The 14508-nt window shown below is 39.0% G+C and overlaps 2 long non-coding RNA genes across 3 annotated transcripts in view; one reads left to right on the top strand and one right to left on the bottom strand.

Annotated features, from left to right (window-relative positions):
• Positions 1-296: 296 nt before the first annotated feature.
• On the top strand, positions 297-12707 carry LOC117803451. Of its 2 annotated transcripts, none has more exons than XR_004627334.1 (4): positions 297-446; positions 2644-2799; positions 10266-10305; positions 11578-12707. It is a non-coding gene; the product is annotated as an uncharacterized LOC117803451 (long non-coding RNA). The 2 variants fall into 2 exon arrangements; XR_004627333.1 differs by lacking the exon at positions 11578-12707 and adding an exon at positions 4406-4636 and having other exon boundaries at positions 10266-10398.
• Positions 584-14508, bottom strand: part of LOC105235522 — a 64073-nt gene continuing 50148 nt past the window's right edge. Inside the window, exon 5 of the long non-coding RNA XR_002141776.2 lies at positions 584-4018. This is a non-coding gene — a long non-coding RNA (uncharacterized LOC105235522). The remainder of the gene's footprint in view (positions 4019-14508) is intronic.

Below are 14508 nucleotides of genomic sequence, written 5' to 3'. Positions count from 1 at the left end.
ACCCTTCAGATCTGTTAGTTCAGCGCTCCCTCCAGGGGGCCTCACTGGACCCCCAGCCTGGGTTAGGTGCCCCCACTTCCCTAGCAGTTGATTGCTAGCAGATTGATGGTGGTCAGTTTACTTCTCTGCCCAAGCTAGTGCTTGAGGCTAGCTGGTTGGTCCTTGTGTTCTTACCCCACACCTAGCACAGCTGGGGGCTCTGTACATCTTTGTGGGCTGCGTGAGTTTACACTGAGTCATTGCAGAGTATAATGCAATAGTTACTGGTTGGCTTTTTATATAACACAGCCAGAAACTGAGACTCCAGCTGCTTGACACGTTGGCACCCTCGACTTGCCAGCTTCCACTCTAAAACTGCCCCACGAAGCTTTCTCTGGGTGAGAAGGAAATTTGCTAAAACATCACGACTGCCACTTTCCACCCAGGGCAGCTCCTCGAGGCCAGAGGTAACAAAAGGAAGAGTGGGTGAGGGGTGCCTGGGTGGCTCAGTGGGTTAAGGCATCTGCCTTCAGCTCAGGTCATGATCTCAAGGTCCTGGGATCGAGCCCTGCACCAGGCACCCTGCTTAGCGGGGAGTCTGCTTCTCCTTTTCCCTCTGACCCTCTCCCCTGCTCATGCTCTCACTTGCTCTTTCAAATGAATAAATAAAAAATCTTTATTAAAAAAAAAAAGAGGAAGAGTAGGTGAAGCAGGAAGCAGTACAAAGCCCTGGATTCCAGACCAGCCTTGCCCCTGGCCAGCCTGGTGGTGCTGGGCACAGGTCACGCTCTGGAACTTTGCTTGCCTGTCTGCAAAATGAGTTGGTAGGGCTGTCTCGAACACCCTCTGACTTGTATTGTCCTGAAACACAAAAACAGGGGGACTCAGCAAGCGAAGCTTAGGCAGCACCCCAAAGAACTGGGTTTTGTTTGCTGGCTAAGAGGAGGCAGCAAATAACGTTTTTGTCACAATGTCTGGCAAGGATGAAAACATTTCAGCCAAAGATGTGAAATGGAAGAATCTGTACTGGGTGTGTGGTTAAGTCTGCATGCTAGCGTGTACACAGAGGGCTAGACCTAGGGGGAGAGCCACGCTGCTAGTTCCCGGAGCTGGTTAAGCATGTGTGCCATGCTCTGTGTGTGTGTGTGTGTGTGTGTGTGTGTGTGTGTGGCAGAGAGAGCAAGAGTGGAAGGCTGTAGGGAAAAACCATTCATCGAATCATAGGTACTTTTTCATTTGCTATTTTTGGCAAATTTCTGAGGGTGTGATATATTTTTCATTACAACATATTTATAGCATGACTGACTGACCATTGCTGCCATCTCCCGCTGTGTCAAAATTATTGCTAACTGAAGGACATTCTCTATGAAAATGGTGAAGTTATCTCTAAGAACACTGTGTTATTTTGTTGCTAAGCTCTTGGCCTTATTTCATTTAAATGACTCTAATGGAGTACCTGATAGGTTTATTATCCTGATATTATAGTTAATGTATACTTCATGTGTATTAAAAGCATATAATACAAAATATATCCAACCTTACATTATAACATTAATGACTCCACATTCTAAAATTAGCAGTGTGCTTGTTGAATCATAGAAGGCATATTTTCCAGAAAGAAAAAAATTATTTAAGATTCGGATGAATGAAAAAAGTAGTTTGTAGTTTCTTTAATATTTTTCATTAAAAGCAATTTTTGTTCATCTGTAGCTATTCCTGGATGAACTCGTTGGTTACTCTTGGCAATGTTCTTATTCCCTCCAACCCCACTTCATCGTTGTGTATTTATTTAATAGCTGAAAGTATCGTCCTCAATTGATTGGAGGATGTTTCAGACCAAGGCACTGGTTACCTAATAATCTAAAGGATCGTTGACTTTCCTCCTGTGCTGTTCCAAAAAATCAGGGCATATTTTGAGATTAGAGTGATCCATCATGCATAGAAACTCTTCATTATTACTCTACAAACTTTAAAAAAAAAGAGATGTTTCAGATCAGGAAAGAAATGTGTTGTAGACTAAGAATTTCATCAGAGTATAAAAGAAAAAAATAAATCTATTCTCTTCTAACCGTGTTTAAGATTTATATAGACATAAGCTTTTTCCTTTGTTTGAAGAGAACAATAGCACAACCCTCTGTTGAGGATGATTTATCTCTTGCTAAACCGCCCTAACTGTTTATGACAGCAAAAAGACAGGTATCATTAACCTTAGGTGTTGACAATTTAGAATTCATGAGAATGAGTTGGAAACGGGCCCCACCCCTGAGTTTGCGGAGAGCAGATGAACCCTGTGAACCATCGCCACTGATCCCTTGTTATCAGAAAAGAGTTCCCCTGGAATTTTCATAGAGGGGGATTGGCTTTTAATGTCCCTTTTCTCTGAAGTTGAAGTGAAAATTGTTTTTAGGAAAAATGGATCTATTTTCCAGTCAAAGTATTTTCCAAGGTCCTAGAATCCAGTTTATTTGTAAATCCATAATTTACTGAACTGTTTTACCTTCCTTGTGATTCATGTATAAATTAGTGATGAATTCCTGATTAATTTATTTTTGCTGCTGCTCTTGGATTTTAAAAGCTTGCATTCCTCAGGATCACCCTTCTTCATAAATACCTTCAATAAATTTCAGCACAGAACGACGGCTCACACTCTTTTCTCCTTTACAGGATGATATAATCGGGCATTCTAAAGCAAATAAGAATTCAGTGACCCCAAAAATGTACCAGATTAAAAACTACCAATAAAAAATGAAGTGTTGCTGGAGAAAAGAGTCTGTAGCTCTTCTTTGCTTTAGAGACACATCACAACACCATGAATTTGGGGTAAGAGCTGGTCTTACTGTGGCATGCAGTAATTCAGATTTTAAAATCTTTTATGTATATTAGCTTCTTGTGAGAATATTCTTGCACTACATTAGATCTACTTAAAATCTATTGTGAGTATTGATTTTTTTCTTCAGAAAAATCAACATAGAGAGATGGTCTCTTTCCTCTTCTAAAGCCCATTAGAGAAAACCAGAATTGTGTTGACATAAAGGAGAATGCTTCCTAATGTACATGACGTATGGCCGTGGTTCAGAGGACTCAACTCTCGTTCAAATCTAATGAACTGATTTTGTCAAGCTTGGACTCTAGTCTCTGTCTGCACAGTGATCACACCTCTATCAACATAAGCTCCCCTACTTAGTAACCAGAAGTGGCTAAAGGGAACTGCTAAAAATATAACTCTCTTAATGCTAGTTTACCCAAGTGGTAACATTACATCCAATAATTACATGAACTGTTTGGATTTCATTGGGGCAGTCTTTTTTTTTTTTAAGATAATTTTCAATTACTATGAGATCGGAATTTAAGAGTGTATGATTTACCTGAAATGTTTTGGCAAAACGTGGCAGGTAAGTCACATACCCTGAATTCCCTTAATAGCTGTTATGATTTTGACATCTTCTTATTTTAAAGAAATTGGTGAAAATTTGACAAAACGAATGTGGATGGCTAAAATTGAACTTGACATTATCTATATGGGGGAAGAGGTGAAATCACTATATTTAGAAAGGAACGCTTCTATCCCGCCCCAACTACATATTCAGGTTAAATGTGTGCACATCCTGGTAGCTGGAACATCTGTTTCTAGCTTGTTGTTCCTCTTGGCTGCTTTTCAATTGGATTTCCTCAAGCAGGTCCCAGGCTTGTCACCGCAGCTAGGGTCTGTTAACCATCACCACTGGTCCTACATTAAGTAGGAGGTTCAGGGCTAAGCTAATAACTCGCCTGCCTTTCTGACTGATCACAGTGATGCTCTCCGCGGCCACTTGTCATCAGGCTCCTCTGGGAGGGTGCTCTTCTTTGTCTGTACCTCTGGGGGGAATTGGTTTTGTTTCTCCTTGTTCCTGGAGTCACATGTGAAAAGGCAGAGCTCATTGTGGCTTCTATGGAGTGGCTGTGCGGTGTTCACTGTCTGAGAGTCAAAGGAACTCGCTGTGCCCCTTCCCAGGAACTCTGTTATATGTATGTGATGGTTCTCTTCTCTTCTTCCTCCACTCTGTAAAACAGAAAAGAAACTGTCGCTGAATGTGGGTTAAAGGAAGCGAGGCGACTTCTAAAATGAAATAGAGTACTTTAGTGTTCCGAATCGTGGTTATGATTTGGCATAAAATCACAAGTGGAAAATGCTTGATGTTTATAGGGTAGCGAGCGGTAGTCCACATCCCAGGGGGTGAGCTGGGGGGTGGGGTTGGAAGGAGATAGGCAACTGTAAGGATGCTTATAAAGGCTTTTATACAATTCAGTGGCTTCCTCTTTATAAATGTTCCAGGCCGACTATAAAGGAGGATGGTCACATTCAAAGATAGATGAAAAGCACTCAGAAAGTTTGCTAACAGGCAAGGGGGGGGGCGTGCTGAGTTTGCTTCCCATTTCCACTTTCTAGGTGGCTTCTGAAACAGCAGAGAAATGTGGATTCAATCCTGCCTTTGTATCCTGAGATTGACACCATCCTGTGTGACTTCCACAGCTGAGCTCAGATAGATATCAGCTCGCTCTGCCAAACCCTGCGCTGACTTTAAACTTGACAAGTAGTTCTTTCCCTAGGGCAGGCATTTCACAGGGAATTCACCTTTGCCAGACCTTGCCCTGGTCCCTTGTATGGATCTATTGCAAGGTAAGAGACAGATACTGGTTGAGCAACCTCGGGTAATAATAACAGGAGAGGGATCAGGTACGGTTATCAAAGCACAGGAAATAAGATCGGGATGCAGTACTATTCTGAGGCACATGGTGTTCCTTCTTTTGAAGGGCGTTGGGGGAGGGAGGTGGCTATTATCCAGATTTCTGACTACCAAAGTCCTGAGTAAACCTAGCACTGGGTCTTACTATACATGATAATAACAGAAACTTTGTTCTGATGTGATCTATCACCTTTGCTTACCCATTTTATAAATTCTTCTGGAAAAGGATCCAACCTTTGGGAATTGTAGTGGTTAAAATCTGCTTGTTAGCCTGCTTTTAAGGCACAGAATTCCACTGTTAAAGTAGTTTGAACTTTAAAGAGAAAATAAATTGATGACATAAAGAATCGGTGAAAACTCTAGCGTTTGGGGATGAGCCAGTGATTGCCTTTTTGATCCTCCTGGAAAAAAAAATTGCAGCTGCTGCCTCTAACTAGTGATTGTGCAGAAGATACTGGCTGAAACTTACTGAGCATTTACTAGGTAGCCCGTCTCCTACTGAGTGCTTTACCTATGTTACTTCCCTGGATCTTCACAAGAATCCCACAAGGTCTCCGTTACCTTTATATTAACCGAGCCCAAATGGTGCAATTGTTCTCAAAGTTCATCAGAACAGCAAGCATCTGCTTCTCCTGTTTAAGGAAACTCTGAGAGGTGGGTGAGGGGATGGGGGAAAGAGAGGATGAAGATTAAGGGGTGCACTTGTCTTAATGAGCACTTAGTGATGTATGGAATTGCTGAATCACCATATCGTACAACCGAAACTAATATAACACTGTATGTTAACTATACTGGACTTAAAACATAAATAAACAAACAAGCAAATAAATCAATAAAACTGCCCCCTACCAAAAAAAAAAAAAAGAAAGAAAGAAAGAAAGAAAAGAAAAGAAAAAGAAAGTAAACCTGAGAAAACCTGGATCCTTCCTTCCCTTCAGCCCCCACTCTGTGCGTTCCCTTTTAAGCTGAGGGAAACTTTTATCGTACTTAAGAATGGGGTGAACCTGAGAAAAGCCTTGAAGAAAGATGATGTATGTTGAAAAATCATGTGGAACTGCAGTTCCAGCCCTGAGCTTTGCATAAGAAATGAAAAAGATCTGGAGGGAAGAAAAAGGCAGCAGAGAGTGGAGATCGAAAAGGAAGAACCAAATGGGCAATAAATGTGGTCTTGACAATTTCAAGGCAATTGAGATGATCCTCATTATGACATCTTTCTAACTAATCCATCATCCTCTGTATTAGAGTGACTTTCTTTTGTTTTGGGACAGATGCAATTATGTATAATAATAATGAAAGAATTCCCCCCAAGGACAGTAACATGTAAACACCCTGACGAAATCCAGACTATTTCCAAATACTGGGGAAGTAGAAAGGAGATATGTATTATTAACTAGCAGTATTAATTCAAACTCCTTACTTAATTTTATTTTATTATTATTTTTTTTTTTTGAGAAAGAGAGTGATCAAGCACGTAACACGTGTGCACGAGCATGGGCGGGGGGAGAACAGAGGGAGAGGGAGAGAAAGAATCCCAAGCGGGCTCATGACCCTGAGATTATGACCTGAGCCAAAATCAAGAGTCCAACACTTCACGAACTGAGCCACCCAGCTGCCCCAAACTCCTTACTTCATTAAAAATAGATTATTTTGTTTTAAAGGATTTCATATACTACATACATTATCTCATTGACACTAAATAAAAGTAACTGCTCATACTTTCTGCCTATACTGTAGTTTTCTTCTTATTTTAGGATTTTGTTTTACTTTGACATAGTTCTCCTCAGGCACCACATTCAATTTTGCATCCTACCTTTCCCACCCCCTTAGCATTCTGTTTTAAGCATAGCATTTGCTGTGGTTTTTTAGACAAGGTTTTGTTTGTTTGTTCGTTTAAAGCTTTTATTTCTAAGTAATCTCTACATCCAGCATGGAGCTCGAACTCACGAACCTGAGATCAAGAGTCACACGCTCTACCGACTGAGCCAGCCAGGCACCTCCAGAGACACTGTTTTTAATGGCTATATAATATTCTGTCCAGTAGGTGGTCCAAAGTTGCCCCATAGCTCATATTTTGGGGTTGTTGCCAATGTTTTACTGGCAAATATGTTTATATGTATAAACATTTTAATAACTAGGTTTTCCTCAATGTTATAGTCCCAGAATCACTGAGTTACGTGGTGTGCATAGTTGAAGAAATCTGCAGTCCTTAATTTTTCGATAACGGAAAGAAAGCCCCTTTTCAAGGTTTTGGTTTAGCAGAGGAGCTGAAACTTCCACTACAGGGAATTGGCTTATCTGACCTATGTCTTATTAATGTATGCAGTGGTTCCTGCCTTGTTCAGAAACACTAAGGTGATAACCGTAAAATCTAAAATGAAAAAGAACCACGTCCTACTCTATGCTGAATACAGACCTATTTTCTAGAGGGGAAAAAATTCTGATTTATCTTCACATATTTATAAATTCGGCTTGCAAATATATCTTAGGGAAGGTAGTAGATGGAATTAGGAGGATGCAAAAACAGAGAGGGTGTATTAATAGGTCTGTAATGATATAAAATTTATTCTGGGGGTAAGGTAAAACTTAATGGTTCATAAATAGCAAATTCATTATATTTTTAATACTCGGGTTATATTAACACCATATAACATCTTTATGGTACCATTAGTAGCATTTAAATCCTTGACTCAACTTGAAAAACAAACATTTCCAAATCTTGACCATGAAATGACCAGCCAAATAAAATGTTTTAATAAATATTATTGGATTAGAACATGGTTGGTTGGGTCATAAACTGTCTTATAAATGTTTTATGTCATCTGTTACACTGCATTTTTAAATGTTAACAAATTAATTTATTTTAAAGGCCACATCAAGGTGAAAACACCTTGTTTTCACTGGGGCATTAGGCAGCGGGACAATTCATCATGTGGCCATTTCTCATTCAGTCATATCCAGTGGCAGAAGAGATGTTAGGACATAAAATGTGGTATGGTTTGTTAAATATTCATTTATAATTTGCATTCATTATTAAATTATGTGTTGGGCTAATCTTTAATCTTAAAAATACATACAGTGTCATAAAACTCTCAGAAGACATGATAAATATTTAAAAATTTAGTGTTACTCTAAGTGTTGACTAGAATGCACACAAATGTTTGTCAGTAATGATACTTAATTATTCCGAGGAGATTTGATCTGCATAGGTATTGAGTTCAATAATTCATTCCAGCCTTCAGGTCCCTAAGACAAATATCAGTTTGGGGATCCCATCTCTTCATGATTAATGGTGATTCAGCTACTTGCTCCTTTGGTCATACTGTCATTCATTGCCTTAAACCATTTCAACAGAGTGGTGACTTTGAGGGGCCTTTTTTTTTAGTGGTCTCCATGACTATCATGATAAATTTCACTTTTGGTTTGGAAGCTTGGGAGTTGAAATCCTCTCCTCAAAGGAGATTCAGTCCTTTGAGCGACTATCCCAGAATACAGCAGATTCCAGGCTGAGAATTTCTCATGCTCGAATAGTCAAGTATTTGATTAAGCTCCATAGCCATGATATTCAATTTGCATTTGGTAAACTGAAGAAGTACAAGCATCACGAGAAAGCTCGATGTGGCGGAGTGGTGATTTGTATTATAGTAGCCTGGTAGCTGCCCAATGAACCATGTAAAACCAGTTCATTAAAATGTTCATGTGCTTGGCTGGTTAATGCAAAGAAAGCTTTATCGCAGCCTTATAAAACCTTAGTAACTTCGGGTCGGAGTCAGATCAATGCATTGTAATAACTCAGGCATATGCTTCAACTCTTCTGGAGTGGAAAGAAGAACCCAGAAACTTCCTTTTCTTCCTTGTTTCTATGACCACATATTTTCAGGTTTTCAAAGTGAATCTAGACTTTATTCCTTTTAGCTCTTTTTTAAACCAGATAAAATATTCCAAGTTCATTTGTAGGCAATTTGTAAGACTTTTTGCATAGAACCTTGGAGTACGATTTGTAATTAATAAAATCTAATCAATGAATATGTGACTACTACATTTTGTTTGGAGGTTAAACTTTTATGGAATCTCAGCTATATTGAACATCGAAAAAATAATCGGTATTAAATTGGAAAGCAGACATGTTAATTTATTTGTGAGCTGGTTTCTCCCATTTACTTCAACATTTTGGGGGATGTACAGACAAATTTCAAGCCCATGAGGACATTACTGGGAGATTATAACTATGTGAGAGTATTAGACTCTTCTATGTTGACGTTTAAAAATATTTAAAAACATTTGGATCTATAACAAAAAATGATTTTTTAAAACTCCCTTTAACAAAACACCCATTTTTAATAGAAAATTGATCTATGTGGGCATTTATCTTCATAGGATATACACAATTAGACTTACGGATAGAAAGTAGTATTTCCAATTCATCAATATAAAGTCCTCTAATAAAAATGGTTTATTCATTAGATTAGTATGTTGAAAAGAAGCATGAGAAGAAAATATGCTTTCAGGAGCAAAGCCAAAGGTGCTAACATCATAAAAGAGTATAATATTAAGAAAGATATCTCTATATGTTTCCTCTCCTTCCCTTGCTGTACACACCACTATTTATTATAACAAGCTAACACATAGGGGGAGAGGCGAGAGTAGAATGTTACGGTAAAAAATGCATCAATTAAAAAAGACGCTCCTTGCACTCAGTCGTCTCCATTCTTAATGTTCTGTGCATCAGCCAAACCATGGCATTTGACAATTGTACCGTAATATGCTTGTGAACTCAAAATGTACTCCTACCCCCCCACCCCTGTAAGCTTGGGGATTGGATGGCTGCCCCTAACTGGCATTTGGAGTTATTTTTTCCTAATTCCTAGAACTGTTCAATCTAAGGCGGAGTTCTTTTGGGATTAGGTACTGCATCATATAGAGATGAATTTGACTCCAACATCCAGTATATATTCAAAAAATATTCGTAATAAATCTAAGCAAGCACCAAGAACCATGTTTTATACATGGGAGACACTCCATAAACATTTGTTAGAATGAAGGAAGGAATGTTGAAGGAGTGTCTTTTAAAATCTGGTTTGAGGGGCGCCTGGGTGGCTCAGTCAGTTAAGTGCCTGCCTTCAGCTCAGGTCATGATCTCAGGGTCCTGGGATCAAGCCCTGCATCGAGCTCTCTGCTCACGGGGAGTCTGCTTCTCCCTCTCCCTCCCACTCTGTGTTCTCCTTCTCTATCAAATAAATTAATTAAATCTTAAAAAAAAAAAGTCTGCTTTGAAATCCAATGGCTGGTCCTCTTATCTGAGAGTCTGAGGTTGGAGAGAAGGATGGGAAGGGAAGAATTCATGAAGTTAAATGAAAGAAGTCAAACAGTGATCTGCTTTGGAGCCCGAGCCCAGTCTTCAGATGTACACAGAACGCCATTTAAAATCTCCATTAGCACACTGCTGGACATAAGACAGTTTCTTCGTTCGTGCGTTTTTAACATAAACTCTTGAGTTGTTGAGTTGGGTCTGAAGCCATACCAGTTTAAGACCACTTAATTGAGAATCTCTTCTTATCATTTTAGGTTGCACATCCCATCAACTTTCATATGAGATTAAGAGGAGGTAAGCAGTGATGTGACCTCTGGTGCATTATCCTCTGGTTCGTGATAAATGGGGCGCTTACGTGTGCTGACCCATATCTTCCACCAGCTCTACAGATATCTGTGGCCAGACTCAGACTTGAATGACTGTTTTGGCTTCAGATGAGACTCAAAGCAAGTCAAGAATCAATTTTTAAATGTGTTTGACTAAAATCTGTGTGTGTGTATGTGTGTGTGTGTGTGAGAGAGAGAGAGAGAGAGACACTATGGCTATGGGAATACAGTGAGAGAGGGGACAGTACACAACTGGAAAAGAAGGTCATAGATCTGAAACTCACTATACTTGTGATCATGGCTTTTCAATTCCTAGGATGAGAAAAGACGTCTTGGATAAATTTAACGAAGCTTCCTCATCTCTTGCTGTTTCAAAACGCCTGAGTGGGGTGGAACGAGGAGGGCTTGCTAACCATGTGGGTCTCCTCAAGCCCTCTCAGATTTAATTGCAAGCATAAATGACCCCCAGTCCTGCAGCATATCAACTTGATGTGTATAATTGATAGCCAAACATTTTTTACAGGCTGTTAAATGGGAAGGCCAGAATGAAATGCATATAATGTTGATTAAAGTGATTTTTTTGGTACAAAAGGGTCAGAGACATTAACAAGTTAAAAGAAAGTGTGAGCTCTGTTCTTATTCCTCTAACCTTTGTTCAGTTTTTTCCCATAATTGACACCACATGTTTACCATTCCTATTTTTGTCAAATCTAAAGCTCTAAAGTATTGAATGTATTTAGAAGTGCTCTTGAGATTAAGGCACTCACAGAGTGCTCAGAAAGGTAGATTTCAGATATTATTGTAGCACATGGTAAAGGAGTAAGATTTAAATAAACCCACTGGTGTGCCTTGTATTAAATTGTCTGGCTCGTAATGGCAGACTAAAGTAACAGTAACTCTGAAAAGGATTCAAATGGACATCTAAATGATAATTACTGGGTAATTTTGTTTTGGTTATAATTTGTGGTGTTATTTTTATAACTGACATGAGACATAATATATTTTTCAGGGTTCTGCAATAGCAGGGCAACAAATGGAAGCTGTCAGAAAGTATTTGTAGGAACAGTTATTGAAGAAAGCTGTGAGGTTGTTGAAATGCTGCACAGACTCGATTTTTTTTAGCCCATAGAGCAGTCGAATAGTTTCTTAAAAATGTAATGACTGTGGACATGTGGTGTAGAGCAAGCCCTCTGCCTTGGCTTTTAAAATCCTTTTCTTTTCATTAATGCAAAACCCAAAGGTACCGTTCAAGGATTTCTTCAGCACGACCCGTGTCGTAAGGGAAACAGCACAGAGCTGTGGAAGCTGTGGGTGCTGTCTTGTCTCACCTCCCATCCTCTGGATCATCACCCCTCTCCCTTTTCTTATCCTCTCCTCTCCTGTCTGTGCTTTGGCTCTGTCTGTGGCACCAAGGATACTGCAGGGTCTTTGGCTCTCAGTCCTTAACTAGCAGCACTCAAATCTACTGAATTTACTGACCTCTGCCCGAGCCATGAACTGAGACCGATGAACAGACCACCCAAACTCCCTGCAACAACCAGATGGCATTTACGCCCGGCCCTTCCAATGCGACGTAATTTCGTGGAATTTACCTCACTGCTCATATGGCTCTGATTATTTGCTGACTTGTAATTTTAGTTATTTGCGTGCAAGTCTTATCTTCCTTGCCAGACTGTAAGCTGCTAGATGACAAGAGCTAGGCTTGGTGCTTTTTTGTGTGTCTTCGCTCCTTCCCCGGGGTTGGTACAGTGCTCTGCACAGCGGGGAAAGTCAGTAGACACACTCCGCGTGCATCAGTGACATGAAGCTCCAGACACGAAGGATCCTAGAGATAATCCAGTTATCAATGCCCAGAGATTGGCCACATCCCTGGCTCAATCTGCAGTTATCCAAAGTAAGTTTCCAGTTTCTTATTTCCATAGATATGAAATCAAGAGGATATATATTTTAAGATTTCCACAGTATCTTATTTCCAGAGATTTGAAATCAAGATGTTATATCTTCCTTCACTGAGTAGGAAATAGCTCTCACACGCTGCTGTGGCAGTACAAGGTTGAAGGAGTTATAATGATCCTTGAACTCAAATCTATGGATAACACATTCTATTAACTGGCTGGAGACCAGAGTAAGACTGTGGGTGAAACCAGCGTCTCTGAAGCAATTCTTATTTCCAGGCACAGAAACTGCACTTTTTAGCAGCAGAATTTAATGTGAGAAGTGACTTTACTAGAGGAAGTTCTAGCAATCATTTGGGTTCTTTCTTCCCTGAAGTTGTAGGAAAAGGGTAACTCATAGCCTCAAGCACTCACGTGTTATTGTTATAATATGTAGACACACTTGCCTTGCACTTTGTTTGCATGATGGTAATTGGGAAATACACAACAAGAGGTTAACTATGTTTCTTTATGAACGTTTCTAACTTTTCCAATGTGTGCTGCCTCATTTTTGCCACACGGATATTTTAAATAATAGTATCAGTTATTGAAATAACTGAAACAGGAAGAAATCAATACTTTTCTACATATATCGCCTTTCAGAAAGGAAATTTTTTCATTCCAAATTTTATTTTTTTCTCAATTTCTTTTCAGTCCTCGATATTAAATTTTAATAATGGTAATTTAATAGTAAGATATTTTTCATATCATGAGCTCATCGGTACAGATAAGGTATTTCTAATGTAAGTTATAAAAGTGAAAATTCAAGAAGACTGAAGTTAGAAACATGTTTGTGTCTTTTTTCCACAACGAACCCATGTCTATTCTCTATGAAATTGATGTCAAAAAAGTATTATATATTTTCAGTAGGAAATAGAAGGCTGCCCTCTACTATCCTTGTCAGGATGTCGTATCCCTTTAATCATACTTTTCATTTCAGTACATTGAAATTTCCGTTACCAAGGACAACATCATAAATAAAAGTGTTTGTGAAATTTTACCTGAGGCTTCCTAACTTTGTGCATTAAGCATGAGACTAGCAGAGAGGTGGTCAAATGTGAAAATTTATAATCATTTATTACGTACGGCTGAAGCAAGAAGGGAATAAAAGCGTGAAGGCATACATCTATAAACGGAAGCCGAAAAGCTTAAATGAAAAGTAAAGTGAATTTCTGTGTCTTGTCATAAAGTAATGAGAAGCTAGAGCTTTTATTCATAGCAACCCAAGATGCATTTACTCTCAATCTAGCTTCAGCAGTAAACGCTTCCCTGATGTATTGCTTTGGACTTACAAAGAAATATTTGTGCTCTACATAATAGTATAGTTAGGAGAATTACTGCATGGTTGAGAAGATTCTATAAAGGTTTATAGCTGGTGGTGTTACTGTAATTTAATCACAATGTAGCTAATGTAGCACTTTAATATCACAGGTTACTTTTTTATTTACCATTTATTAGTAACTGACAGAGTCAATCATCTCTACATCATAAACACATCATGGATGGATTCTGTAGAAACCCTAAAATTCCAGAATAGATGTATTATGGTTGTTTGACACTACCATATTCCCTGTAATGAGCTAACCATCAAATTATTATTTAGATCTGTGGAATGTAAGTCAGGCTCCTTGTTCTCAGTCCATTGGCCAAAGACAACTTGAGAACATTTAATGTTACGTGTACAATTAGCAACGCGTGTTGTTTATGCACAGAAATAAGTCACTGGTCCATTTCAAGTGATGATTAGAAGGGATTTCTGAAGAAACGTAGGGTATTTAGCTGGAGATTCTTCCTGAGTGTTCTGTAATATGTTCATGAACATTACCATAATATTAAGCTTAAACCAATACTTTCTCATCAGAGTTTTTCATAAAAGTTTGTTTTTGCATTTGAAAAAGAAACGCAATTGTTTCTATACTTTCTGTTTATGGATAGTCCTCTTTCGATAGGTAGATAGAGAGATGGATAGATATGAACAGATAGTACTAATTATTTGATACATAAATCAAGTCTCGTTATGCAAGGAGTATGAAATCAAGACTAGTCAAAGAAAGGCACTAATGTACAGAAGCTGGGTGATATTGTGGAAAGTAGACTGAGAGCCAATCTAGGTCTAAGCCAAGGTTCAATTCCCTGACCTTGGACAAGTCTCCTGACCTTGGTGAATCTCCGTAATCCCATCCATAAAATAGGAGTAGTGGGAGTTGTCCTATTTATCCCTCTGGATTGTTGTAAGG

This window comes from Ailuropoda melanoleuca, chromosome 8 (genome assembly GCF_002007445.2).
Source record: "Ailuropoda melanoleuca isolate Jingjing chromosome 8, ASM200744v2, whole genome shotgun sequence".
Classification (NCBI taxonomy): domain Eukaryota; kingdom Metazoa; phylum Chordata; class Mammalia; order Carnivora; family Ursidae; genus Ailuropoda; species Ailuropoda melanoleuca.
Note: the sequence above shows the minus strand (reverse complement) of the source record. Positions and strands in the feature narration are given on the sequence as shown.